Consider the following 27,941-nt stretch of genomic DNA (forward strand, 5'->3'; position numbering starts at 1 on the left):
TCCGTAGGCCAACGCTCTATCCACTGAGCCAAACCAGTTTCGGCTGTCATATTCTTTTGTAAGTTTTTTGTGTCTATTTTCTCACCCACGTGCTCAACATTCCACTATCCTTCAGCCAACTTTTTTCCTAAAAGATAATTGGCCTGTTCTGTAGGGGCACTATATAGCCTTTTGCCTTCTGCCATCCGTGGGTTTTCTTAGCTATTCTTTTTCCTGATTGGATATATGTGCTCATGTTATAGCACATTGCATATTGAAACTGACTTTTCACTGCCCTGAAACTCTTTGAACATGGAGTAATTCTTCTCTGTAACCTTACCTATTTTTAGTACTTCCTGAATGAGCAACATTTCCAATTTGTTAAAATTCTTTGGCATTCTTCTGATGTGTGCCTAGAACTGATCTGGAGGAAATACAACTCTCATGCTACTGATTTAACCTTACCATATCCTTCTTGAAAATTTAGCCACTTCCTTCGCTTTATAACGATTTACCCTTAAGCTATTTCTTGGTGCAACAGTTGCATGTATGTATGATGTAGTAATTTTCTGGTGTGTGCAGGATCAGTTTACTCAAGTGTTCCTTCAAAATGAAGTATCAAAGTTAAGCTAACAGTCTCTGAATGTGATTTTTAATGAGAAGTTTTAACAAGTAAAATACTTTTATCAAATATACTGTTTAGAGAGACCCTTCCTCCAAAAATATGTTTTGTTTTGTTTTTCCCACTTATTCAGCATTCTTGTGTATGTTCTGTTTGGCATTCTTGCCTATGTAAATAAAACTTAATGTGATCATTTACCTTTTTACCAATTAAACAAAATAAATAAGCATGTAGGGTTTTTTTTTTTAAATTTACTTATGTAGTTTTTTCTCTAGATTATTTAAAATTTTTTCTCCAGAAAACTCTAGCACTCTTTTTCTTATCAGTGTTTTTCTTTCTGTCTCATACTTGCTTTTTGCAAGATTACTTGCAGTGTGCTGGTTACTTAGCAGTGTCTACTTTTATTGAATTACATTTATTTTTGAAGTATTTTCCAATTCTCCCTTGTGACCCCTAGTTCTTGAATACCAATATTTGTTTTCTTTTTGATGATTGAAAATGGACCACACATATAAACTTTTCTCAACCCTTACTCACTCACCTCAAACACTCTTCTGAGGGAGGTCTCCTGCTCCCTTGGCTGCTTCGCTTCCCATGCACAGCTCAAAGTGGGACCCAGGTAACAGCAGCTGCCCTCTCACTGCAACAAGACTTATTTGAGAGGTCTAATTGTATATTTTATCTCCTAAATAAGATAGTCACTTCTTTAAGGCATGGTCCAGAAATTATATATTGATATTATTGATAAGATCAATAAAATTTCGTAGATGCCCAATAGGTACTAAAAAACTGCTTATTAATATCAGAAAGTACTATGATTGAATTAGAGAAATATTATATTTAAATGAATTTAGATACACAAGAAATGTCCTTGTGTATACTGGGAACTAGACACTTTCCTAATGTGACCTCATGCCTTTTATCAGTTGTGTTTTCACTATTTCTAACATTTGTGAATTCTGACATACTGGGGTAGTTTTCTTGAGTTGCTCTTAATGAGTCACTAAGGTTGGATTAAGGGTGACTTTCCACACATAAAAACTAAAATAAAAGAGAAAAAATAGTTGCATGTCAAAATGGCATATTAAAAGAGATTGCTGGTTGAATGTGTAAGACCATTTTAGACAAGATTAACAGAAAGATACCAAGCTAAGGGTAGAAGAACAAGGTTCAAAACTGAAATCTGCCTTTTATCATATAGATGAGTTTGAATAAACCACCTAATTTCTCAATCACCAATGCCTTCATCTCAACAAGGAAGAAATTATAGTTGATGAATTCAAAGGCTATTTTCATTTCTGAAATACTATAATTCTCAGTGAGTTTTTTTTCTTTTCTAAATGAGGCCTTTTGGCTATCTAAAGATATTAAATTATTTTTAAAAAATATCTGTACTATCTGAATAAGGAATTGTATGCTTCATTTGAATATCAAATGGCAGATGTACATGTGAGAGACTTAATGTTTTGATTTGCTTCACAGAAAGGGATCTGAATTTCAGCATACTAAATTTTATATCTCTCTGTAAGTAAATAGACACCATCACATTTCCGTGCCCTGCAATAGAGAGTTATGGTTTGTTCAGCAGGAAAGTCACTTCTGTACTACATTTTCACTTACCAACAATGCTTATAGTTTTAACCGCATGCTTCAATATTCCTGTTTTAATGTCGTCTTTCTAATGCACCTATTTTGGGGCCCATGCACAAAAATCTATACTTTCCTATATTAAGTAAGCCAAATGTAGTGCAAGACACTATGTAGTTATGCCTTTCTTAAGTTGAAATGTATTAATTGACAAATCATATTGTCTGGGTTTTTCCTGGATGAATAGTCAGGAAACATGGTTTTTTACGGTTCTGTCTAAACATGGTGATATTGATTATCACAGATAGAAAGCACAATGTCCTTTAGCACATTATTAAACTTAGTTTTAGGATATTTTTACTTTACAATTTACTGTTTTCTTCTGATTGTAAAAGCAATTAATGTCTTTTTATTTAAAACTAGAGGCCCACACAGAAAAGAGTAAGATCATATATAACTCCACCACAAAGAAATACAAATAGATAACATTTTGTTGAACATTTTTCAACAAATTTTATGCTACAATTTTGTTATATCTATGTTTTCTGAAAAATAAATATGTCACTTTATCAACCCATTGCTATTCTTCCTGGAGTATAGATAGTCTCAAATATAATCGTGGCATATTAAACCTAAATATTTTGTTATGAAATTTCCCAAATTCTTATAGCCCTTTTTCCCTCTCAGAACAACTAGACTTATTAAAAAAAAAAAAAACACAAAAAAAACAAAAAAACAACAACTAGACTTATTTAAAAAAAAAAAATCAGTCCTTAAAGTTGACAGGAAGTGGATAATAGCAACAGTAAGGCTTTATGCTTCCAAAAATGGCCCTTGAATAACAGATTTCTATTGCTCTATATGCTGGGTGTAAGTATTGACAATCCTGACTCTCCATTGCTTAGAACAGTACCTGACTCCTATTAGCGCACTGATAAATATTTCTTTAGTGATGGAGGGAGGTATGACTATTCTATTCTGACTTCATGGGACCTTTATGCATTGGTGTATTCTAAGATCCAATTGTATACTAAGATCCAACTCATCAGGATTAAAAATAGAATTTTATGACTTTATCTTTCTGAATAAATCCTGGAAATAAATTTATTGCAAGCAATTTTTATAAAAAGAAAATTAGTTTTGAAAAAATAAAACACAGCAGACAAAAAATTAATTTCCAGTAATAGGAAGCAAATGACAAGTGCTAGAGATAGGTTTTTCAAAACTTTATCTCTCATGCCTTTTGTTTTCAAATCTTCAAATACATTTTCTTCCAAATGCACCAAAACCAATTAAATAAATATGGACTTCTTTTAAAAGAAAAAAAGAAAAGAAAAAATCATAGTCCTCAGTTGAAGTACCTTTATGTTATTTAAGTGTGTATCAAGAAATAGTATGCTACCATTAACCGGATACTTTCCTTGGGGCCCATCCCAGTGTATACCATAACCCTCTTTGATAAAGACCACCCAGCACTGCTCTGTGTGTATCGCATGTCTATGCTACTGAATTTATTCCATGACTACTCAACCTCCACCCTCTTCTCTTTTTGTGCTATGAAACCTTTGTTTTTAGAGTCTTCTCTGACACTATTTGGCTTTTTGTTTTGACACATACATTTTTCATTAATTAATTTATATTTATTTATTTTTTAATTATAATTTTCTTCCAATATTATTTTGTGTTGGTTTCAAGTGTACAGCATAGTGGTTAGACAGTTATGTACATGATAAAGTTTCCCCCCGATATTTTCAGTACTTATCAGGCACTATAAAAACTCATCGCAGCATGCCCTAGCCCATTTGGCTCAGTGTATAGAGCGTCGGCCTGAGAACTAAAGGGTCCCAGGTGGGATTCCTGTCAAGGGCACATGCCCGGGTAGCGAGCTCGATCCCAGGTATGGAGCGTGCAGGAGGCAGCTGATCAATGATTCTCTCTCATCATTGATATTTCTCTTTCTCTCTTCATCTTCCTTCCTCTCTGAAACCAACAAAAATATATATAAAATGTATTTCAATATTATTGACTATATTTCCTGTGCAGTATTTTACAAGTTCCCTTCATGGTCCAAGCCCCCTTTCTTAGGCCCTTTACTAGAACACCCTGGCTGAGCATTACTATCGTCTTTATTTTTCTTTCTTTCATCTCTGTGTTGTTTTAATAATAGATATTTTGCTGGCATGGCTTAGTGGTTGAGTGTTTGCCTATGAACCAGGAAGTCACAGTTCAATTCCTGGTCAGGGCACAGGCCTGGGTTGTGGGCTTGATCCCCAGTGTGGGGCATGCAGGAGGCAGCTGATCAATGATTCTTTCTCATCATTGATGTTTCTATCTTTCCTTCTCCCTTTCTCAAATAAATAAAAATATATTTAAATAAATAAATAAATAAATAAAAAATAATAAAATAGATATTTTGTTTATTTTTTAAAAATTAAAAATCTTCAGAAATGAATAAAGTAAATGTTACAATGATCCTGCACCATACAGATAACATGTAAATGTTGCTAGATATTTTTTGTAGAAATTATTTTAAAATATTTTTATAAAGAATTATAAACATGTAAGAACATATGTGCTACATACAGCATGATGAGCATCAATCATGCTGGTTAGCTTCACATTGCCATTCTTTACCTAGAAAGACGCTATTTTCTTTATTGGTTTTGTTTCTGCAGTAGATTTAAATATGGCATATTTTTTATATCTGAAAATAAAACAATTTTTTATATTCTTAAATTTTGTAAATTCCAAATATACAACATAAGTATTCTCAAATAAATTTTAAAAATTGTTTTTCAAAGGCAAATTAAAGAAAATTTAGAAAGCTATTTCAAAATATCATTTCAACTGAGAAATATGAGATGCACATATAAATAAGGCATAATACATTAGTTAACACAAAGCTGAACCTTTCCATGGTTTTTTACCCTGAAAGAAAGATAATTAAAGAAAACACTGTGGATTATTTTTTATATGACTCCTGGGTTACTGAATGAATGAAAAGTGAAGATAATAATATAAAGAAAACATTGAATGCGAGACTCATAACATAAAGGCAAGACAAATGCATAGTTTGATGCTGTTTTTCTCTACTTAACTCTCTAAATTGCTCCTATATTTTTAGTAACTTCTCAGAGTGCTTCTGTAATTAGTGCATCAGGGATGCAGTAATATAGAATGATGCTTTTAATTCTAAAAATTTTTAAGTATTGATAATAGCCCTTTCCCAAAGCATAACATTCAAATAATTTAAATTAAAACAATACATCTCAATAATCTACCAGCTCACTCTAATATATTAAATACATATACATTAGCTTACACATGGCAAACCTGAAAATGTTGCAATATTACTTGTTGATCTCTCTGAGATGACAAAAAATATGACTACATATTAACAATTCTTTCTACTCTGAGACTATAATAGTAACACTACTGTTCTGCAAAGCTGCTGTTGGCCAATCTCACTGTATGGATCTCTTCCCTCTTTATATAACAAGGGCATATTATCAACTTGGCTGAAAAGACCTACTTTGTGTCTGAAAACTTTTACTCCAGGATAAACTATAGGCTGCTGTTATTTCTAACTAGATGCCTTGTGTATGAAATTTGTGCATGGGGGGTGGTCCCTCAGCCCAGCCTGTACCCTCTTCAATATGAAACATCCCACTCATAATCCAGGACTACTGATTCCCAACTGCTCACCAACCTGCCTGCCTAATTGCCTGTAACCACTTCTGCCTGCCAACCTGATCACCACCTAACCACTTCCCTGCAAGACTAATCACCATCTGAACACTCCCCTGCCAGCCTGATCACCACCTAATCACTTCCCTGCCAACTTGATTGCCCCTAACTGCCCTTCCCTGACAGTCTGGTCGCCCCAACCTGTCCTCCCCTGCTGGCCTTATTGCCTGTAACTGCCCTCTTGTGATGGCCTGGTTGCAACTAACTGTTCTTCCCTGCTGGCAGGGTTCCCCCCAACTGCCCCTCCCTGCAGGTCTGGTCCCCCACTGCCCTCCCCTGCTGGCCATCTTGTGACAGCCATCTTGTGTCCACATGAGGTGGCCATCTTTGACCACATATGGGTGGCCATCTTGTGTGTTGGAATGATAGTCAATTTGTATATTACCTCTTTATTATATAGGATTTCCTCCCTATGACTTGTTATTTCAAATTTTGCCTCAGCCTGTATTTACACTGAGTGACCAGATTATTATGATCTCTGAACACAATAATCTGGCCACTCAGTGTATATCCTATATATTAAAGGCTAATATGCAAATTGTCCCCTCGACCAGGAGTTTGACCAGCAGGCAGGCCAACCAACTGCCCATGTCCTCTCTCTCTGGCCAGGCTGGCCAGACTCCACTCATGCACAAATTCAAACACCAGGCCTCTAAGATTATATATATATATGTGTGTGTATATATATATATATATATATATATATATATATATAAAATTATATATATAAAATTATATATATAATGTGTTCAGAGGTCATAATAATCTGGCCACTCAGTGTATATTCCCTAAAGTCCAAGTTGGAATATAAAACTCCTGAACTCAAATCTTCTTCAAAGGCATCCAGTGCCTATTGTGTGCACTCTGGCTAATGATTTTAGTACATTTGAAAATTATCATCTTCATCCAGATTTTTCTCAATTTACATTTGGATAAACATTGTGCACAAGCCTAATATTATCCCCATTCCCTAAATATGTCTAATATGCTAGGAAAATGTATCCTATTACAAAAACTTTGAGTTTCTTGGTTGGGATCAATAGGAAATTAGACCACTCGACCCCAAGTATAGGTGTCCAAAACCAGTTAACCTAAAATATTAAGTTTCTAAAGCAAAATCCACATAGAAATAGCCTCCAGATATACTCATTTGAGGTGTGTGTGTGTGTGTGTGTGTGTGTGTGTGTTTGAATTTTTGTAAGAAACAAGTTGACTCACTGTTATTCAAAAGAAATAAAAGCTAGAAAAATTAAAATGCCTCATTTAGGGAAAATGTTTGAGAAAGATAAACTTATATCTTCATTTTATTTGGCATTTAAGAAATAATTTTTCATAATATACATTTGTGGGTTTTTTTTCTGATTGTGAAGGTTCTATGTATACATTAGAAAATTTGAAAATATTATTAGACACAATTTCACTATTCAGAATAGCTATTATTATTTTGGCATATTTTGCTCTGGTCCTTTTTCCAAGTATGCACACCTGCAAAGAGGATTTATACATACATTTAATTTAAGAGCTCCTTTTGAAATCTAAAACTTGGTCATTAAAAAATCCCTTTGAGAAGTTCTTTAAAGAAAAATTCCAGCTAATGCATTGGAAGGACTGATATAGAAAACATCATTTTATAACCCTTAATGAAATAAAAGATCCAGACAAAGAGCATTATTGGTTGAAACCATTAGCACTATGGTTCTCAAGCCAAGTTGCACATTAATATCACTTAAAGAGTTCTGAAAAATATCTTGCCCAGGCCTCATGACAGATCGATTGTTCTCAAAGTGTGTTCACTGACCCAATAGAAGCAACAATGGGAAGTTGTTTTTGACCTGTCCTGTAATGATGCAGACGAAGCTGCCAGCTTCCAGAGCATTCTGAGGTTATTGGTGAATTTCACACATTGTCATTTCTCCGCAGTGCAGAGTTACTATAAAGATATTTTTATTGGAAACAGTTTTTCATTGGTGATAAAAAAAAAATTTCTTTCATTTGGTTGGATATTGAGCTCCATCTCACCAGAATTGTGAAAATTAAAAGACAGGAAATACCAAATATTGGAGAGAACGTGGAGCAACTAGAACTCCTAAAAACCACTAGTGTGACCATAAATTGGTCAAGCCAGATAGGAAAGCTGTTTGGCAGTATCTACTAAGCTAAGCAGATGCATATCCTATAACTAGATAATTCCTTGCAACATGTTTGTCAAAAATGTGAAAGAGTATCTATAGCAATTTTATGTATAATGAATCTGAACTGGAAATTGCACATATGCTTATCAAGAGTAGAACAAATGAACATATTGTAGTATACAGTGGGAATTGCACAGCCATAAAAATGAACAAGTTACAATTTCATGCAACACCATGGGTGAGCCTCACAAATATTATATAACACCGAGGGAAGGAAGACAGGCACATAAGAGTATCAAGGGGGAAGATATCTTGAATGGGTATGCATCTGCAGGACTGGAAATACCCTGTTTCTTAATCTGGGTGCTGGAAAAGGGGATGCTCAGTCTGTGAAAACTTACTAGGTCATGCACTTATAATTTACTCCTCTATACATTTCAATGCAATTAAAAAAAAAAAACATGATGCAATTGTCAAAATGAATGTAAATTAATGAAGACCAAATAAAGAAATATTTTAGAGTATATATTCCCAAATTGCTACATTTTCTACTTTATAATCTCTCCAAAAAAATCACAGGAACCATATATCACAATAATTTCAGTCATTTACACTAATACTGTTACATCCAGTTATCTAAGTTGTTGAGCACAAGTAAGCAAGTTAAGAGACTAAAATAATAATTTTGTGGTTTAGAGTAATATTTTATAAAATTTTCTATTTTGGGTATTTTTTCCCCCTATCTTTCAGCAATGGTACCAAAAGGCGTGCTTATTTTATTTTTTCATAAACGATACCCTTGTAAATTTTCTAAGCATGTGCAATTTTTCTCAGGGAAACATCAAGCTTGAAACAAGAGAGAAAGTATTCTATCACAAAATGAAGCCATATGTGGCAGCACTAAGTGGAAAAGGCTTTGGTGAAGTTACTTTGGAACTCTTCATTTTTATAAATTTTAGACTCATGACAAGTGGCAACTCCTGGAGCTCTCCAAGGCACAGCTGCTTGGAACATTTAGTTCCAGTTTGTTTTTAAAATTACTCCCAAAGCTCCAGGGAATGTTGGCTGTGGCAGTTGCAGGTCTCCTAGCGTAGACGTAGACATTGGAAGTGCCTTGCTTGCTAGTGAAAGTTCAATATTGTTCTTTCTGTTTCATCCATTTTGGCAGGGGGGTGGGTAGATATTGTTTCATGCAACTATGTCAATGGAAGCAGAGGAAATGGAGCTTTTAGAATTTCTCTTGGTTGGTTTCCCAAATCCTACATGCTAAACGCCCAGAAAGTTTTAATTATTTCATAAATGGATAACAATTTATTTAGTATTTTGTGTGTTTTTTTTCCATCTTTATTTTTGAAAGAATTACATATGTCCATCTTTTCCCCTCATTGACCTCTTCTAGCCCTCCCCCTTCTTCCACCTCAGGCCTTCACCACACTACTATCTGTGTCTATGAGTTATGCATATATGCATTTTAATGTACAATTGCAATTTATATAAGTCTAACAGAGATTTGGAGTTCTCTTCAATGAGATTTCCTACAAGAGTATTTGATAATTTCCATTGCTAACATTAAAACTATAAGAACATTTTCTAAGTATTAACATTTTTCTCTGTAGTTGGAACAGAGCCTTGCTGATAACTCTTTCAGTCTGAATGGAAGATAGACTTTTAGTAGTATCACTACTATAAGATAATCAAGCCAATACTGATTGTCCACTTCAATGCATCCTTCCCTTTCATTTTTCCTGCATAGTTTTTACTAAATGATATACCTTTGTATGGATATACTACAATTTATTTATCCAACATTCATTCATTTAATACACATTTATTTTCCTAGTTTTGCTGTTGGAAATAATCTTGCTATTTAAAATCAATAAATAAAATTATTTTTCTGAATTATTGAATGAGTTTACACTTCCTTCAGGACTGTAAAGGCTTCCTATTGGTCCAAATTCCATCAGTACTTTGCATTATCTGACCTTAATTTTTGTCAATTTAATGAATATAAAATATTAACTCAAGCTTTGATTTGCATCTAATTTATTACTAAGTATGTTGATTATCTGTTAATATCTTAATATTCCTCACATATATTAAATATGTATCAACTATACTGTATTATAAAATATGTGCTCATTTTTGCCTATTTTTTCAAAATCAGCTCTTTATTGCAGTTCCACTGATTTGTAAGAGTCTAGTATATATTTTACAATTAATTTTTGTTAGCTATTTTGTAAATATATTTTCCCAATTTGTACCTTGTCTTTTTAATTTCTTTGTGTTTTATTTTGAGGAATAGAAAGTCTAACTTGTAACCAAACTGATCAGTATTTTCTTTATGATTAATACTTTTAAGGTCTTTGTAAATAAATATTTCCTTATTGCAAGTTCTTAGAGCTTTTAAAGAAGGTTTTGAAGTTTTTTTTATGTATTACCTTTACCTATAATTAATTTTGAGTGTACTTTGAAATATATATACGTATATTCCCCAGGAAATAGTGAGATTTTATAGGAGTAAGTAGGTGAAGGAAACTACAAAAGAGTTTGAAGAAGGAGGGAAGTATCTTTTAGATGCAATGAGAATTCTAAAAGCACTGTGGAACGGTTTAGGAAGCTAGAAATGGGACCAAAAAAAAGAACAGGATTTACTAGGGAATGTGCAGAGCATTTGGAAGATTTGGAAGGTAATCATCAATAAGATGTGATAAATTCTGAGCAGGTTAGGCTTCTGATGCTGTTGGAGGTGCATGGAAGTCTAAGTACTGATGCCATTATTGCTGGAAACTTGGGGGGACACATGGGTTTGGATTTGAACTTGGATTCACATCCTATTTTCACTATAAACAAACCAGGGAATTTTCTTCAACTTATCATTTAACTTCATATTCTATTTAATAAGTTTATGAAGTTTAGAGACAAAGAATAGGAGGCATCAGCACAATATCTGGTGCATGGAAGTTACCCAGTACGTGGGAACTATTGCTACTGATTTGAGAATTAGGAGAAGATTACTGAAGCAAGTATTTTTCACCTGGAATTTATGCATGGATGGGCCTTAGGATGTTAAAATAATCCCCTAAAATGGCAAGTAAAACAGGTTATCTGCATAAATACTTCTCTGGGGGAAAAGGTCTATAGCATTTGCAAGATTTTTAAAGGGTGTTTTGAATTTAAAACAGCTAAGAAGAAAAAGTGATTGAAAAAAAAAAAGTTGGCAGAAAGAGGAGAGAGAATGAATGACATGGAAAAAGGAAAAAATGAAGACCAGGGAGTAAGGCCTGTCCAGTGTGACTCAACAGATTGAGCATCACCCCTTGCAACAAGAGATCACTGATTCAATTCCTGGTCAGGGCACTTGCCTGGATTGCAAGCTCATTCACCAGTAGGGCTTTTACAGAAGGCATCCCCGAGAGATGTTTATCTCTCATCAATGCTTCTATTTCTCACTCTCCCTCTAAAAAAATAAGTAAATAAAAACACTTACAAAAACAACAAAAACAAAAAACAGGGAGTAAGAACAGCAACTGAATTAGAATCATAACTTTTTTAATCCTCACCCAAGGATATTTTTCCTTTGATTTTTATAGAGAGGGAAAGAGACACAGAGAAACAATCATGTGAGAAAGACACATCACATATCGATTAGTTGCCTCTCTCACTCTCCCCCACCAGTCTTGTGATCAAACCTGTAACCATGGTACATGCCCTTGATAAGAATCGAACCCACAACCCTTCAGTCTGCAAACCAATGCTCTAGTCAGTGAGCAAAACTGGCTAGGGTTCCATTTAATTTTTTTTAGAGAGGGTAGAAGGGAGGGGACAAGGGGGAAGAGAGAAAAAGAAACATTGATGTGAGATACAATAATTAGTTTCATCCCTTATGTACCCCATCCAAGACCAAGGATGGAACCTGCAACACAGGCACATGCCCTTGACTGAGAATCAAACCTGAGACCACTGAGCAACACTGGCCAGCTCAGGAATCAAAACTTTAAACAGGGAAATCAATGTAGAGAATTTGAAGAGAAAGGAGACCATAGCATTGACATGGTCTTGAAGAGAAGGTTGAGTGTCAGAAATGAGTAGATAAGGTCAGACAGAATTAGGAAAGCCAGGTAAAAACATTGCAGCTTTGTAAAGGGGTCACGGTAAGGGCAGTAACTCTTAACAATCCTGGGAAGCTACTATATTTAAAGTTGCTTCTGTTTTTATCTTTCCTTGTTACTTAAAACCATTTACACAGGTCAGTCTACTCTGTGATGTGTTTTGCATTGACATTTCTATCCCATTTTGAGACATTTAAGCCATCCATTACTGTAACATTATTATAATATCTGATATTACCTGTTCTCAATAACTTTTTTTAGGGTTGGATGAAATTTATTCAAAGATATCTTCTCTACGCAGGATAAATGTTTAGATCTGCATTTCAATTTCTATTCTCTGACAATAAATTATTTGATTCTCTTGAATACTTTCAGAGTGGACAAAGAAGTTAATGACATTCTTCAGAAGAGCAAACTAATCAGCTCTCTATTAAAAAGGATAACTAAGTGATAATCAAAATTATGTGTTCCTTTGAGAGGAAAATAAATAAGAGAAATTCTATTTGAAGTAGTTGTCATTAGTAAATCATCAAAAATTGTCATCAAAACACACACACGTATAAAAAGAAAATAGAAAAGGGTAAGGAGAGCATAGCAAACTCAATTTTTGCAAATACAACATTTTTCCAAATATATAAAACAAAGCTATATGAAGAATTTTGATATCAATATTAGGGTAAGAGTGCCTGACTAGAGAATTGAACCTTGTCAAGGAGTTTTGAGAAGTCTTTGATGAAGAGGTGACATTTAAACCTAGGCCTGAGGAATGACCAAGTTCCTCTCATGACAGTAGCATATGCCAGATATTCTTACTAACTTTTTAAAAAGTTTTTGTTTATTAATTTTTAGAGAGAGAAGGAGAGAGAGAGAGAGAGATCAACTTATTGTTCCAAGTATTTATGCCTTCATTAGTTGATTCTTGTATGTGCCCTGTCGGGATCGAACCTGCAATTTTGGCATATCAGGATCATACTCTAACTAAAGGAGCTTCCTGGCCAGGACTCTTATTAACTTTTTTCAATGGTATCAATATCATATATTGAAACATAGTTCTCCAGAATATAATTGAACACTTCAGTTATAAGTTATAATAAAGACCCAATATAAAAGTATAAATGAAAGCTAAGTCATTAAATATTCTTCTTTCATATAAGACAGCTATACTATATGCTTTGCAATTGGGTGAGAAATGCGCCGCTTGTTAGCCATGTGGAATTCATTAAAGACCTCACGAATGACTATACTTTGCCAGGAATTGTCCTGGGCTTTAGAGATTCAAAGAAATATGAGATAATGCTCCTGTGTTCTGATATCTCACAATCAAACTAAAGATCCATAAGAGTAATGAGAAAAAAAAATCATATAACTATGCTGAGGGCCAAACTCATAAGCTTATTTAAGTGCTTGAATAACTTAAAGGTGGAAGCAATTATTTTTTCTTTATTTGTTACTGCCTTGTTTGGCTTTCCCTAAAGGCCCAATATAATAGGAATAAATTATATGAGTAAACAATCAAATAACCCTGTGTCATTAGCATAAGGATATATTTTTATTGCTGTATAATTGTATAATTGAATGTAAATTTAGCTATGTTTAACTATGCTCTGTTACTGGCCCAACAACAAAGAGAACAGACTGCCTTTTAATTTGAAGTAAATATTCTCAGTTGTAAATACCTTCTGAAAATAATTATCCTCTCTCTCTCCCTCTCTCCCTCTCTCTCTCATGTGATATAATATTTAATGTCAACACATCATCAAAGAAGCCTTTCAAGGCAGAACTGGGAAATTAAGACCCAGGATTTGTCCTCAGGTTCTGCTGATGTCTCACTGAATTTTCATGAGAGACTCCTCATGTACTAATGTCAAGAACAAGAAAACTCATACTACTATGTACAGGCAATGAGACTTCTCAGGGAATTAATATTTCAATGATTTCCAAATAATAAGTGAATATTTAAAAATCCATTGAATGCAAAGTAACACTAGATAGTTGTTATTAAAAACCTAAAGGTAAAACTTATTTTAAAGTTATTCTGGCATACTTTTGTTCTCTGACAATTACTATTTGTGCAGAGTTGAGCTTTTCTCGAAACAAAAAGCCTTATGACATAATTATTCAGATATAACCTCTAAGAAATTTTCCATATACAGAACGGGCTTTCGTGCTTTTCATTTTAAAACCCACACTCATGCATAACAAAGAGCATGCTCCTCCTCTGAGAAGGTTTTATCTTGAATGGGTAAGGAGGAAAAAAACACTAAGGTGGAGGTAGTTAATAATTGATAGTGGAAATAGAGTCTTAATGAAATTTCCATCTTCCTGAAACATGAACTCTGTTTAGTACTTTGCATTATTACCTAACACTGATTGTGTAGTTACATGATATAGCTTAGATGAAGATTCAATTAGCAATATAAAATATCTGTGTTGGAAAATGTTTTCAAGTACTATTCTCTGTTTATCTCAAATGAAACCACATAGGCGGTGGTGAAGAGAAAACTATCATGGTAGAAACATATGTCCTTGCTCAACACATTATAACCTAAATGGATACTTGTTTTTCAGTTTCAGAAACCAATACTATTAATGATAATATTTCATTGAAACAGATTATGTATTTTGGGGGTGTTCTATGGAGTCATCTAAATTTCAAGCCATCACTTTGACAGTGATTAGATGTACACATTTATTAAATAAAAGTCTGAAGATGATCATTTGCAGAATTGTAACATTTGGAAAAAATCCTCAAATATTAGGGCCATTCCCCATTTTGTTATTGTTGTTAATCCTCACCTGAGGCTATTTTTCCATAGATTTTTAAAGAGAGTGGAAGAGAGGCAGAGAGACAAATAAAGAGAAACATCAATGTAAGAGAGCCACATCCATTGGTTGCCTCCTACCCATGCCCTGACCAGAGCCAGGGACTTAACCCACAACTAGAATCAAACCGGGACCATTCTGTCCACAGGGCAACATACTATCCACTGAGCCAAACCGGCTAGAGCCCATTCCAACATTTTTTATCTACAAATCTGAAAATACTCAATCCCGGGAAGAAATGAACTTCAATTGCCTAATGTTCTAGCATCAGAGGTGATAAAAATGAGCAGTATCCTTAGAAGCCTGTCATCTCGATGAAGTAACAACCTAACACGAGAGACAAGTAAGCATCTGGTATCGGCTGGCATTCTTCCAAGAACAGGGAACTACAAACCGCTCCCAAACTGTACATTCCTTTTTTGAACAATGCTACTTGTAACCTTTATAGGTTAGTTCCTATTCTGTCCTCCTCGTCTCACATATTCTCTCCTCTCTTCCACACTGTCTTCCACTTCTGACTGCAGCACTCACAACCCTTTGGAAATCAATCCTGCCCATTCTTAACACTTCCCCCAGTCCTCATAGGGACTTTCCTTCCAAAGTTAAATCTTCTATTGACTCTTTCTCTGAGGATTTTATTCTATCGATTTCTCTTTGAAAATATGGTATCAAGAATGAAGACTCTAATAGTTTGATTTTTATCTTATTGGACACAGTAGAGTTCATTATACAATTCATATAATTGTGAAAATATAAATTTCATAATAATATGAATTGTATAATATATCAAATGATGAATATATATATATAATCTTATTTTAGCATTATCTTGTAGTATTTCTTTAAAGTTGACCTTAGATACTCTAAAGTGTGATTATGAATGATGATGTCCCCATTATAAGAACATTTTATAAAATTATCTCATATTTTTGTGGGGACTTGGATATTTGCAATGAGCTAGAAAGAATTAATTTAGGAACAGTAGCCAATTAAGGACATTAAGGATCATAGTATTTAATATAATTGAAATCATTCTATAGCAATGGATAAAGTAGCAATTATACAATTTCCTCAGTCCAGAAAAACAGAGCCTTTGTCAGGGCCAGATTGTTGAAGCTGCCTTCCTAATATGTAGGTCACACTTTAGCTGGAGGCATCTTGAAGCATGTAAGCATTCATTAACATTATGTGAGAACACTGCTATTATAAGGGAACAATACATTTCTAAAGAAGATGCCAATATTTCTGAACATATTATTTACAAATGAGTACTGTTTACTCATCAATAAATTGTTAATGCAAATAAATAAAATTTACTGAATCCCTAATTTATGGTAGTCACCATGCTAAATCCTCTTAGGGTATTATCTCTTCTATTTCTTAAAATGTTTTGAATTCTACAATATTATTAAACCCATTTTACAGATGGGGACAAATAAAGTTTATAGAAAATAATTTGCTAACGGTCATAATTCTAGTTTGCAGCCAAGTCCTATGACTTGAACTAGGTATGTCTGACAGCAAGACACAACTGCTTTCCATGAAAACACTAGAATGGCAGTTCTTAGAGTTATTAAAATATTTCACATGAACAAATTTCATTATCTTAGAGGTTTCTTTTAGTAATAGCTAGGGCTATTACTAGTTTCCAAGTTTTAATTGTATAAATATTTTTTCTCTCATTGTACTCCATAAAGTATTTTTTTTAATTCTCAAACTATAAGCATTCTTTCATTTGAAATTTCCCCAAATGCCCAGAATTTGACCACTATATTTTGCCTTGTTAAATTGTTTCAGCAAAAACAGTAAACACATATTGAAACTCCAGCCTCCTGGTTACTTTCCGTTTTACAAAACTAGCAAGAAAACACTTGCATGCTGTTGTGGGTTTTAAGTGAAACCAGTGTCGCTGAGCCCTAAAGCACATCTGTGGCTTCCAACAAGCCCAGGTAGCTGGTGTTGGTGTTTCTGCTGCCATGTCCCTGCGAATTACCGAGGTGTGGCACAAACGAGAGAAGCATCCTGGCAATAGAAATCATCCTGCCCATATAATTAAAATATTGGCAACAATACACCCCTTTGAGAGCCCACATGTATGTTATGCCTTTTTCTTGAGAAAGCAATGTAGATAACTAAGTTGGAAATCTTTCATTAATCACATAATTTAAAAAATGTATGTTGTATGCCTACTGCACATGAGACATTGCAAGGATCGTGATGGATATAGAGATCAGATTCCAAGACAAACTTAACCATAGGGGCCTTACAATTAATTTGTTTACCAAAAAAATGTGCACATGAAAATTGAATAGCATAAACATCAAATGACAGGATAATAATGCAGAAGGTACTGTGTTCTAGCTCAGTGCCTTACATATAGGGGATAGTCAATACAAATTGGTTGTTATGATTAATTTGCTAGTGGAGCTGTGCACACCAATGAGTGTTTTTATTTTTTATTTATTTATTTTTTCAATTAGTGTTTTTAGAGTCTAGCCAGGGATCATCCCTGGGGAGTATTCAGGAAACTTGAACAGGTATGGAGGTAAGGATAAGTAGGGCTTAAAATAGTGAATTTAATCAAGGCACTGTCTCTACTTAATACCTATCTACTGAAACATACTACCGTGTTTCCCCCAAAATAAGACATCCTCCGAAAATAAGACCTAGCACATGGAAATATAAGACATCCCCTGAAAGTAAGACCTAGCGCAACCTTGGAAGAAAAAAATTAATATAAGACACTGTCTTATTTTCGGGGAAACAGGATAGGTTGAGGAGTCCTTAGTTTCATTTGAAAGATGTACTCTGAGTGGCCACATCATTGTCATTATGAGCAAATGAAAGAAAATAACTGTTTGGGCTTCATTGAAACTGAAATGGTTTAAAAATATGTTTAAGGTGTTCTAATTATAAACTGATTTAGATGTTCCAGACTCTGATATTTTTCTCTGTTGTATTTTAAAATTATGCTTTATTATCCTGAAATAATTATAAGATATTAAGTTATAAGAAATAATACAAAGAGATTCCATGTACCCTTTACCTAATTTCCCCCAGTGGTAACATCTTGCAAAAATGCAATAAAGCAACCAGGATATTATCATTGATAGAATTACGATAGAAAACATTTCTATCACAATTAGAATCTCTTAGGTTGCCCTTGTGATCACTGCTACTTCCCTCCTGTCCTGACATATTCCTTAATCTCTGGCAACCATTAATCTGTTCTCTAGTTCTGTAATTTTGTCATCTCAAAAATGTTATATAAATAGATCAACATAATACAGTATTTATCCTTTAGGTAATATTTTTTTAAAAATTCTCACTCAGCATAGTTCCCTGGACATTTATCCAGGTCTTTGCATGCATGGGTATTTGCTTTTATTGCTGGCTAGTATTCCATGGCATGAATGTATCAGAGTTTGTCCAGTCATTCATCTACTGAAGGACATCTGTATTATTTCTAGGATTTGGCTGTTATAAATAAAGCTACTATAAAAATTCATGTGCAGGTTTTGTGTGAACATAAGTTTTCATTTCTCTGTGATAAATTCCCAAGAATACAATTGCTTTATTAGATGGCAGGAACATGTTTGTTTTATTTAAGAAAGTGCCAAACTGTTTTACAGAGTGGCTTTACCATTGTATATTCTCATGGGCAATGAATGAGTGATCCAGTTCCTCTAAACCTTCGTGAGCATTTGGTTTTGTCAGTATTGTTTATTTTAGTATTTTGATAGCTGTATAGTGATGTTTTACTGTGGTTTTTACTTTCCTTTCCCTAATTGTCAATACACTTGAACATATTTTCATATGATTATTTGCCATAAGTATATCCCCTCAATTGTACTATCTGTACATGTTCTTGTCTATTTTCTAATTGAGTTACTTATTTCTCTTACTGCTGACCTTCTTGAGTTATATAGTTTGAATAGACTAGGCCTTTGTTGGTTATGTGTTGGTTATGTGTAAATGTTTTCTCCCACTCTGTAGCTTGTCTATTTATCAAAGTTTTTTTTAGTTTAAATTAAGTCTAAGTTATCCATTTTTCCTTTGATGGGTCATGATTCTATTAAATCTAGATCTTAAAGATATTATCCTATTTTTAAAAATATAGCCTTATATTTTACATTTAAACTTGTAATACATTTCAAATTAATTTAAATACAAGGCACAAGGTTCAGGTCAAATGCTTTTGTTTCTTTGTTTGGTTTTCTGCCTAAGGATGGGATGCCTAATTCCTCCAGCTCCATTTATTGAAAACATTACCTTTCCTCCACTGAATTGCTTCTACATTTGTGTAAAAAATAACTAAGGGGTTGCTTGGCTGACGTTGATCAGTGGTTAAGCATAGACCCATGAAACAAGAGGTTATTGGTTTGATTCCTAGGGCACATGCCCAGATTTAGATGTTTGATGACATGTAATATCTCATATTTCTCTTCCACTAATGTAAGATAATAAAAGGAATAGTCTACATAGCAGATACTTACCTGGCAAGCTACAGAGGACTTAAGCCCACAACCCACAAACTCTGCTCAATGAGACAAGAGGACCACCTTACATAAAGGAAGAATTAATTGGTGAAGAGAGAAGCCATAAATGTGAGATGTCTCCAAACAAAAACATAGGATGGGGTTCTTCTAACCATATATCGATATGTGAAAAACGTTACTATTGACTATCAGAGACCAGAACAGAAGGCACAGAGGAAATACATTTTAATGGAGGCAAAGTGATAGGGATTGTGAGGAATAAAGAAGAATGTTGTAGTATTGAATCCTCTTGATTGAGGCCCTAATTAATTACCTAAAACGGACCCTTCCTGTAAAATTCTTAAAGTAAGAGGAATGAAGGAGAGAGGCAGAAAGGCAGCCAGGTGGTCCTAGATTAGGTGTAGGAATCCTCTGTGGGAAGGTGGAGGGTTGAGAGTGAAATTGCAAGTGACAATGACAAGCTGTTACTCAGTAGTTAGTATGTGTCAGGCTGGCCTAGCAAAGCACAGTGCCTGCTTGGGACAGTGGAGGAAAAGAGAATGAGTACCTCAAATAATTTGTATGCTAATCCAGTGGGGTTTTTGGGTTCCATTTATTTCAAATGATGTATTGTTTCTATTTATATGAAGAAAAACTACCTAAAAAAACAACTGACCATGGTCAGTTTATTAAAAATTGCACTGGGCGATGTGGCATACTGAATTTTAGAGTTCAGTCGTTTGCTTGGCATTAAAATAAATCATCCAGGCCTGAAAACAAGAGAGAAATGTAGACAATGAGAAAAAGAGAATGTGAGAAACCAGCCAAGGCTGATTTTGCATGGATTAGAAAGCATAAGGAGGGTCCAACAACCAGCAGGAAGCAGCAATCAACACGATTTTGGCTCTTTGGTTGTTAGCACTTGGCAACAGCTGTAATGAATGTCCTGAAAACAGGATGATTCAGGTAAAAACTGGAAAACATTCAGTGAAAACCTTTCATCAGAAAGAGATGAATGCTTTATATACATTTAATCAGTTCTTCATCTCTGTCCTTGGCTAACATTCTGACTTACCCCTTATTTGATAATGCTGATTTTAGGCTGTCTTGAGGAATAATGTTGCTTCATAAAATGCTCTCGTTGTCAATTAGGAAAATGTACTAGATAAATACTAGGAAACATAAATTTGAAAAGGAGACATTTTATGCATGGATTCTAAAATACCTAAAATCAAAGTAGGCGCAAAAAGGAAGCTCTAATTAAATGGACATGGCTCTTCCAGCAAAGGTGAAATGACTTTTTGTTGTATTTTTTAAAATGAAAAACAAAATTATTCTCATTGTGGGAAAAGAGAGAGACCATATAGGAGGCATATGTGATAGCTTTTTATGCAGCAAGCTGTTTTCAAAAGCAGTTCTAGCTTGTTTATAAAAACTAAGGGTGAAGTCAAGCTTTCTCTCACATAGCAAGAGAAGAACAGAGTTTTCCAGCAGCTGCTCAAAGGTGAGAAACTTCAAATGCATAAAACAATAAAGAATCAGACAGTTTGCAGATAGTGGTTATTTTGTACAAAATGAAATGAGGAGAATTCTTGGTCAAGATTTTCTATTTTTCATTAGATAACAAAGACAAAGATGTAAATAGATCATGCTTGACAACATTATTATATAAAAAGAATTAGTAGAAATTATGACTCAAATGGCAAGGCAGCATTTCTGAGCCTGTGTAGGTGACTATGAAATCCACACTAGAATTTGCAAAACTCTAAGGTCAAAATAAGGGCTGAATGCATTGAAAGTTAGGGCAATCGATAATTTAGAGCACCCCAGATCAAGTTGGAATAGGCAACAATTTTACATCTGAACAAGGAATGAGACCATAAAATGTATAGTATTTCTTTGTGGGCCTATTATTATTATCCCCAAGAATGGTGATTCCTTTGCATTTGTCTCCCACTATATTTTAAGAAATTTAAGGAAAGAGAAGGTGTTTTACCTATTTTTGTAAATTAAAGCCTAGGTAATTTCTTAGCATTTAGTGCATTTAAACATTCACTGAGAAAATGAAATTGTAGAATAACTTCAGAATATGACTTCTATGTCAGATGTATTAAATCAACATTGTTCAATAGATATTTCTATGATGGAAATTGTTGGCACTGCCCAATTTGATAGCCGTTAGCCACGTATAGCTATTAAGCACTTGAAATATGGCCAGTGCAACTAAGGAGCTGACTTATTAACTTTATTTTATTTTAAATAATTTTAATGCAAAATTAAGTGGTCACATGTTGGACAGAATGGTGCTACATTTTGCAAAAAAATAGAAGAAACAGAAGTTGTTGGATATATAAACTGCTTTTTTTTTTTTAATACTACTTGTCTGTTATCTGTTCCCCTTCTCAATTTATCATCTTTCATCAAGTAAGAAATCCAAAAGAAAAATAAAATAATTCCATATATCAGGTTAGATAAATTTGACCAGTCTTTTCCTTGTTGACTTCCATCTCATCACCATTGACGACATGTCTATGACAGATCACAGTGGAAGACATTAAGCACTCAGACCTGTTGGTACCCTGGGTCAGGTAACTATTTGCAGAGTATCTAGGTATGTTCCTTAAATTCCCTGAGTTGAGTTCCCTCATCAATGAAATGAGAAGTATAGCCATTGATGGGATGTTGGGGGTTTAACAGCATTATACTTAGTCTTTATTGCAATCCCTAAGGTTGCTGTTACAACTGTGGTTGTTGTTAAGGTTAAGATTGTTGTAAATGCTGTGAGGATACTGAGAACATAATATAGTCCCTGACATTTTAGAGAGGTTTCTAAAACACTTTAATTTATTCTTTATAAATGCCAACCATTTTTTATATCTTCTCAATATATAATTAAGCCTAGCCCCTGGTAGAAAGATTACAGCCAATTCTCCAAGACTTTGTATGCTTTTGAGAGATTCTTGTCTTACCTGTATGTTCACACTCATAGAATAGACCATGGACCCTTAGTGCTTAAAAATTACTATTGAATTTGAATGATATAAAAATATAGTCTTCACTACTGCTAAAGGAAAATAAATAATATCCTTATAAAGAGCAGCAACCAGCAATCACTACAAATAGAAGGTACAATAGAACAGAAAAACATGGCATTAACCACAGTAATATTTACCTCACACACAACTCCTTTGTCACACACACACAAGATATATAAATAATCTAGAAGAAAAGTAAAGGATCTATGAGAAAAAATATCAAATTTATAAAAACCATCAAATATATATAAAGAAAACAAACTAATGTAAAGGCGTACTTTGTTTCTGGATGGGCAGACTAAGAGTTGTAGAGAAGTGTAGTACTTTTTAAAAAATATTATTTTTTTATTTTTTTTTATTTTGACTGAGAATAATTCTGAACTCTATTCTCTTACCAAGGGTCTTCTTTCTTGGTTTATTTTTTATTTTTAACTTTAAAGTTTTTTCTTTATTGGTTAAGGTATTACATATGTGTCCTTATTCCCCTTTGCCTTCCCATCCCCGGCTCATGCCCTCACCCCCCTGGTGTCTGTGTTCATTGGTTATGCTTATATGTATGCATATAATTTCTTTGGTTGATCACTCGCCCTTATTCCCACCCTCCCCTACCTTTCAAAACCAATGGGTTTTTTGAGAATTTTCAGAAAAGTTTTGAAAAATAAGAATGATAAACTTGCCCAATCAAGTACTAACACAAATTATAAAGCTGTGATAATTAAGTCAATATAATATAGGTAGAAGAATAGACAACAATAAGTGGAATAAAACAGATGAATTCAAGATGCTCTCTAATAAAAATGAGAGTTTAATATAGAAAATTGGTCACCTATGTGGGAAAAAAATCATTTTAAGATCTCAATACTGTATACTAGTATACTAAAAAATATTTATTATAATATTTATAGATGAATTAAGAAAGTACTGTATATGCAATGATACCAAGAAACAAGAAGAAAATCTTGTTTATCTATTTGAGAAAGGTATTGAACATCAGAGAAAGTAAATCCCACAGATAACAATATTTGTCTATAGACTCAACTTTTAGCTATCATAAATATGTAAAACAAAATAAATTATAAACCAAAAACTAAAAAAAAAAAAATGTTTTCAAAGCTCAGTCAAAAGGAAGTTCATAGAATGCTGCAGTTAGGAATTCTTCAACTAAAGCTCTTTGTTTAAATGCTGGTAAGATCACATATAACTGCAATCATCACTCAAATTTGTTTTTGTTTTTTAAATAAAAAATTTGAAATAATATGCCTCCTAGGGATAACATGACAAATTGTAAATGTATAAACCCAGTGAATGACCTAAAACATAGCAAGATGCTCAATAAATGGTAAATTAAAAATAAGGGGAATGGGAGCAGTTCTTAACAAATTTTAAAACATCAAATAGTAAAAACAGGGAAGAAAAGACAAATTTACTTATTCCAGTCCATGTTACTGGAGGACTTAAATTGTGTGCTACACTGCATTCCCTCTTATTACCAGTACCAATAAGGGAAGAATGTGTCTTAACAGCAGCAGCTCTGCCAAAAGCTTGCCCCTGGCTACTGTAAGGCTCCCAGCAGTCCACACATTCAACTTCCTCATTGTGTAGTTAATGAGGCATTCCCCCTTTAGCAAAGGGCTCCTTAACTCCAAATTCATTTTGTGCAAGAAGGAAACAATCTGATTCACTGAAGCCATGACTTAGATCCTCTCTCAGTATTTATTCTCATTTTCTGATTAAAAAAAAAAAAAAGAAAAAGAAAGAAAAGAAAAGAGGGGGGTTTAAGGGGAGAGGCAATAGAAATTACACTGTAGGATATAAAGACTTTACATTCTAGTCAGAGTTAAAATCTACTTTAAAGGTCAACTGATGGTTTGAAGAAAATAAAGACATGGAGTTCAATGGAGACATATGTGAGTTGTCTCATTATTGGTTTCAATAGTGCAGGATCACAATTCTCAATAACATTGGAGTCCACACTTATTAGGTATGCTGTGTTGGACATGGGTAGGTAGCAGTCTGAGGAAATGGGTTCTCTTCATGCCCCCATTATAAAGAAAGAAGGCTCCTGGTCTGATGGAAAAAGCAGCTCTGTTCCCAGTTGGCGCCTGCAGCTCACAGCTGAGTTTAGCAGGGAATGGAGTGGAGAACTGGGGAGAAACAGGCACAGGCAGAGGCGTGTCATGTGACTTTATCGCCACACCCCGTTTTCCATATTGGGTTTGCCTTGTGCTTCAGTTCTTTCCATAGCATGTTCAGCTCCTTCTGCTGCTGCTCTTCTTCCTGCTGCCTGTCCTCCTCCAACTGCTGGTCTCTCTGGGCTTCTACCTCCTTTAGACATTTTCTCCACCTGCTCTTGCAGCTCCTTGGCTCGCTTCTCTGTGACCAGCTGAAAAGGTTCCTGAACTAGAGAACCAAAAAGGCCCTGAGCTATGGACTTTTTCTCTTTCTTGGGAACAGGGGCTCCCAAGATATGATGGTGCTTGAACAAGTCTTGAAGCAAGTTGCTTCTTCCTGCCGTTTCAATTCTTCCTCCAGCTGGTGCTTCCAAGTCTGTGCTTTCACAGCACCTCTTTTGTCTGTCTCCTAGAAGAACCACTCAATCCTGATTTCCTTCTTCACATTCCTCTCTGGCAGGTGTTAAAATGAGGCTAAGGAAGTGCCTTGAACTCACACAACTCCCCTTTTTAAAATTATTTCATTTTCTTCTCCTTCCATAACTGATGTGTTTTGTCTGAATACTCAAAAGAGAAAGGGCATATTTCCACAGTTTTTGCCTCTGGAATAAGGGTCTTAAAAGGCTTCCCAAAATGAGGTACAGGTTGAGTTCTTATCACTTCTCTTTCGCACTGTTGGTGAGCTTGCAGATTCTGTTCTTTAATGGAAAGTCCAGTGATGTGGCAGTGATTGGAAGTACTTTGTTTTCAGTAACACCCACAGCATCTTCCAAGATCTCAGTCAGGCAAGGTTTGGAATGAAATTCAAAGTGTTCTTCTCATTTCTTCTGTGACCTGAAATCCTGGACTCTTTCCTCAATTTCCAAATCAAAGTCAGTAGGTTGAGGGTGTGGCTTCACAGGTGGTTTCTTGGACAAGATAGGCCCACTTTCAAGAATTCTGAGATCAAGTTCCCATGCTTTGAATTTATATTGTTGCAGTTTCCCAAGCTCCTTGGCCTCCTGGTCTGCTGCACTTTTGCAGGTCACAGGAGTCTGTGGTCTCCTTGCAAGCTGTTTGGTTTGCAACTCAGGAGTCTGCAGGTCACTGGAAATCTTGGCCACAGCAGATTTGGAGGGATAGCAAAGTTAAATACTCCTTTCTTACTCCTCAAATTATATATATATATATTAGAGGTTCATTTATAGAAGGTTTTGACCTGCTGTGTAAAAGGTACATAGGAACAAACTGTTTCATCAAGAGTTCTTTTCTTCACTTGGGACAGGTTGAAAGGCTATAATGGTTAATCTTTTGGTCACTTGGCCAGGAAATAGGGGGTGCTTTTACAATTCCAATGTAAAGTTCAGTTTCTGAAATTATATTTATTGTATCAGAGAGGAAGGAAGAAGGAGAGAGAGATAAAAAGAAAAGTTCACTTCCTAAAACACCTTCTTGTTCAAAGGATGTTCTTTGATTCACTCTCTCTGTATAAGTGGAAGTCAGCTGTTTGGTTACCTGGCTCACTGATTTCTTCACAGGTTGACCTGCTTCTGCAAGAGCAAGTTTCTTGAACTCTTCAATATTTTTTCTACATCTCCATTATCTTCTGCTACATTTTCATGTTCTCGCTCCTCGGTACTTTTTAGAAATATTTGCCTTGCAGGTGATATACAAGGCATAGTATGTCTGTCCCTGTATATGTCTGTCCTTCTCTGGGGGAAGACTCATTCTTTCCAAACATATTTTGATGAGCACTACTATCTTCCTCTTCTGGCTCTTTTTATATTTAGATACTTTCATTCTCCTAGAAGTGGAATTTCACTGATGATTATAGGAATAGCACATGTTTACATGGCATAGGCCTAGCTTTCATTTTTACATGGTATTTTTCTTTTGTGTGCCAAATTCTTCCCATCAGAGAGCCTAGCAGATGATTTCTGAGGCTGGGTTGGAGTATTTCTTGAGATGGTTCTCTTGGCCTCCACCGAAGGACAAGCATTTGGAGGAATTGACTATTGTACCAGATTTCCTTTTTCTGACTCTTTGTAACAATAGCTTTCTGAGAATTTGCCTTTCTCAAAGGAGTTTTGTCCTAAAAAAGCCATGTCCCATTTTCCTTGGGAAACTTATTCTCTAGCTAGGCCTTCTCTTCAAGCCAAGAATCTATCTCGGGGGCTGGGGGGAGGCGTGGGGAGGGGGGATTTTCTTCATCATTCAAAGAAGTAAAACTAATGAAGTCCATGGGAGCATCATAAGAATAAGAAGCTCTAATTTGTGACATTGTCCCTACCTGTGGTGTAACCTGTTAGTCCAATAAAAGTTTCAATATACTTCTACCTCTCTTCTGAAATCTTGGGAGTCTAGCAGGTACTTCTTAACAAGAACTCCTCAGCTGCAATAGTGGAGAGCCCACAGAACTGTGATGGGATTCATTCAGTGCTGCTGAAAATATGAACCCAGGCTCTCCAGTCCTAATGTTTTTATTTTTAATCCATATAAAATCTGTTAGCATAGAGCACTATAGATGATCTAATTTTTGTTTCATTTTAAATAATTAAATGATTGCCACAACATTATTTTTGAATAGTCCATCCTTTCCAAAAATATTTCAATGACATTTATTCAAACTAATTAATATTTATTCCTATGTATTTTTCTGGAGCCTATAATATTGAAATTTTGATTGGAATTGCTTTAAATTTATAGATTAATTTGAGAAGAAAATGACTTTCTAAATAAACTGAGTATTTAAATCTGAAGATGATATATTTCTTTAATTATTGAGTTATTTTAGCATTGCACATTCAATAAGCTTTAAATTTTCTTCAGATAGTCATCATGCATTCTTTTTTCAATTTATTCTCAAGAATTTGTTTTTGTTATTGTTGGTATTACAAATTATATTATTTTTGCCACTATATTTTCTAATTGGTGTTTTTGCTTTATAAAAAATTCCATTGCGCTTGGGGAACTTACTATCTTGTGGAATAATTTTATTACTTCCATTAATTTTCATTTGATTTACATGAATTTTCCTCTTAGATCATCTTATCATCTACAAGTCAGAGAGGCTTCTGGAAACAGCTTGCTGCCCTAAAAGCTATAAAAGATTCCCCGCCCCCCCCATGTGAGCTCTCTCTTTACCCACCATTAGTATGAGTAATTTTATTTTTCACTTTAAAAAATACAACAGGCCAAAACCGGTTTGGCTCAGTGGATAGAGCATTGGCCTGTGGACTGAAAAATCCCGGGTTCGATTCCCGTCAAGGGCATGTACCT

The 27,941-nt window shown here is 34.6% G+C and overlaps 1 pseudogene; it reads right to left on the reverse strand.

Annotated features, from left to right (window-relative positions):
- Positions 1-24,464: 24,464 nt before the first annotated feature.
- On the reverse strand, positions 24,465-26,462 carry LOC118709175 (annotated as a pseudogene).
- Positions 26,463-27,941: the final 1,479 nt, after the last annotated feature.

The sequence above is a fragment of the Pipistrellus kuhlii genome, unplaced genomic scaffold, assembly GCF_014108245.1.
Source record: "Pipistrellus kuhlii isolate mPipKuh1 unplaced genomic scaffold, mPipKuh1.p scaffold_m20_p_7, whole genome shotgun sequence".
Classification (NCBI taxonomy): domain Eukaryota; kingdom Metazoa; phylum Chordata; class Mammalia; order Chiroptera; family Vespertilionidae; genus Pipistrellus; species Pipistrellus kuhlii.